Raw genomic sequence first — 3,359 nt, 5'->3', positions numbered from 1 at the left:
TCTTGAGGCACTGGCAGCACCCCTCATGCCTGCCCCTCGCTGTGACTATGGGGCTTGGGGCCCAGGGGTGTTGGGCCCTCACCTTCTAGGCTTCACCCCCCTCAGGTCTAGATTGAGTCCACCCGGGAGTGCTAGCAAGTACTGGGTCCACTCACCAAAGTTATTGACATCATGACAAGCCGAGTCTGACCCTCAGAGTCTCTTCACTCCTATGCTCGGTGCTTACTCAGAGTCCTCCCTGCGGCACCGCTACTCTTGTACCTTTAGCAACGGGTGCTCACTGCCCCCCACTCACACAGCCCCTCCACTGCAAGACAGCAGAAACACCACCTTGTTTGGAACCCAGTGCTACTCACTTAGCTTTCCTCCAGAGCCCAGCTCTGCCACTCCCCCGCTTACCTGCCTTCACAGCTGCAGATCACAGACTCCACCAGGATTCCAGCAACTTTAGAAGTGGGCTACCCTAATTTTTGAAGAAACTGAGGCTCAGAAAGAGACCACGACTCCAATAACATGGGAGCTGGGTCACCTCCCCCAAATCATGCATCAGGCCACATGGGATCCACACTTACCCCGAAGGTCCTGTAGCCTCTCCTCATTCCTCCTTCTACCCCTACACCCACATTTGTTCAGCAAAATCTCCTGAGAGGAAAATGAGATCCCTGAAGTACTCACAGACTAGACTATGGGGAATAATAGGCTGCCAAGGAAATGGGGGACCTAGAAACTTCCTAAGAAGGGAGGTAAGGGGAAGTAAAGGGAGGGAGCCTTCATTATTCAATGGAGCCCTTTGGGTCTGAGTCTAAGCTGGGGTCAGAGTTGGGGTGAAGCAAGATAACAGTGTTGGCATTTACATAGGTAAGGCAGGGGTGAGTTGGGCAAGGTTGATGATGATGATGAGGCTGAAGTAGGGGAGGATGGAGGATGAATCCAAGATTTGGGGTGTACCCTGGGAACAAGTGACATCTCACAGGCAGGGCTGGCAAAGGTGAGGGGTCCTAAGATGGAGAAGCTCAGAAGTCAACAGCTTGGAGGGGCCATGCAAGATTTGTGGAGTCACTCCACACTAGTGAACATGGCCCCCATGCCTGATCACTCTGAATCACCCTGCTCCCCACTGCTGAAGATGCAGAACCTGCAGGTCCACCCCTACCTGCAAGTCAAGCCATTCCTCAAAGCACAGAGGAGCTAGGGAGGAGGAGACAACCAGCCCTATGGGGATCCTCCACCCTGTGTGGCCTTGTGGCCTAGTCTTGGCCTCTTCCTGTCATGGGAGGGACATCTGGGTGACATCCAAACTCTCCACCCTGCCCCCCTCTGCTTCCCCACTGGACGAGGATGTACAATAAGACGATGAACGGTGACAGCTATAGATTATCCTAGAGAGCGCGAGGACAAACCAATCAATAGCTCGCATTTATTGAGCCTCCATCTGTGTGCCAGGTGCTGAATAAGGATTTCTCATGCATGTCTCACTTAATTTTCGAGAAACCCAGTAAGATAGAGATTATCAGCTTCATTTTAGCGAAGAAGTGATGAAGGCTCAGTCATAAAAGTTGACTAGGGGCCAGAATGATAGTACATCAGGTAGGGTACCTGCCTTGAATGCAGCCAACCCAGATTCAATCCCCAGCAGCCCATATGGGTTCCCTAAAGCCTGCCAGGAGTGGCTCAAAAAAATAAAAACAAAAAAGAGAAGGAAAGAAAAAGAAAAGCTGATTAAAGTCAACAAGACAGCTCAAAAGCTCAAAAGACAGCTCAAACACCGGGGTTTGCTCCCCAACACCACCTGCACCCTCAACACCATGGGAAATGACTCCCAGGTATAAGTAGGGAGTAGTTTTCAAATACCACTAGTTGTGGTCCCCTAAAACCAAAAATCAAAAGTTGAGTAATGGGGACAGAGTGAGAGAGATTTGAGCCTGCCTGGAAGTGGACAATGTCTAGCCATTGACCACCGTGTATACACATGAGCAGGGACCTAACCAGAGCTGTGCGTGGATGCAGGATGTGGTAGGAGGTTTGGGGACAGGGATGGACAGGAACCTGAAAATGCAGCAAATATGGGTGGAAGCTAAGCACACATGGGACTTGGGCCAAATTTCTTTGCCCACCTCTAGACTCAGCATCCCTATCAGTAAAACAGAACTTGCTCCTGCCTGGGCAGTGTAAACAAGCTGGGAGCCCCACATGCCCTCTCCAACTCTGATGCCAGCTACAGGGCTGCAGGGAAGAGTGGGGCCTCTCAGATAAACTGAAACCCTGAGAGGAAAGACACTTGCTTAAAATCATGGGGGTTACTTTGAAACTAGCAGGTCACTCTCACCACTGCCCCACACCAGTGAAGAGCAGATATGGGACCAATGGATAGACAGAGACAGACAGATGGAAGAACTTAGTCATGACAGAGAAATGGAAAGGTGCTGTTCTTTCTACTGTTTACTCACTTCCTTATTTTGAAAGCTACCTTGTTCTTTTTATTTATTTATTTTGTTTTGGGGCCACACCTGGTGGCGCTCAGCGGTTCTACTTGGCTCTGCACTCGGAAATCACTACTGGCAGGCTAGGGGATCCATATGTGATGCCAGGGATCAAACCCGGGTTGGCTGCATACAAGGCAAATGCCCTCCCTGCTGTGCTATTGATCCAACCCCTTTAACTTATTTTTTATGGTTTTGGAACCACACCCAGCAGTGTTCAGAATATACTCCTGGCTCTATGCTCAGGGATCACTTCAGGCAGGGCTCAGAGAACTATATGGGGTGCAGGGAATTCAACCCTGGTCAGCCACATGCAAGATACCTACTATACCTCCAGCTTGGAACTTGCCTGTCCTTAACCCATTTTCTCATGGGGCCTGTAATCCTTGTCTTACCGAGCCTGACTGAGTCCCTGCTGCACCCACTTCTGCTTTGGAGGCTACTTCCCTCTAAAGGTCTGGGCATTGAAGATCCCCTCCAGGCTTGCTGTAGGATCACAGCTGGAGCTGGTCCCAGGTTGGAGGGAGTTTATCCCTCCTTGAGCCACTGTGGCAGGAATACCAGGCCGCATCAGTGCCAGGAAAGATTGGAGCTGATTCCAGCCATTTCCATCTAATTGCCGGGCACCTCCATCCAGACTGTCAATAAACCATTAACACAGAGGTCCAGTCCCTTGGTAAGGGGGTTTCACTATAGCGGGGCCCCTGGGAAGGGAACTTGCCCCCCCCCCCCAGGCCCAGCAGCCTACTCAGGGCGGTCACACATGTCTGGCCCCATTCTGCCTGAACTCTCTCCCATGGGACACAGTATTCCTTTGGTTTCACATTCTGGCTGATTTCAAAGCAACAAATATCAACCTGGAGTTCAGAAGGTCATGTG

This window comes from Suncus etruscus, chromosome 9 (assembly GCF_024139225.1).
Source record: "Suncus etruscus isolate mSunEtr1 chromosome 9, mSunEtr1.pri.cur, whole genome shotgun sequence".
NCBI classification, from domain to species: Eukaryota; Metazoa; Chordata; class Mammalia; order Eulipotyphla; family Soricidae; genus Suncus; species Suncus etruscus.
The sequence above is the reverse complement of the archived record's forward strand: the minus strand, read 5'-3'. Positions refer to the sequence as shown.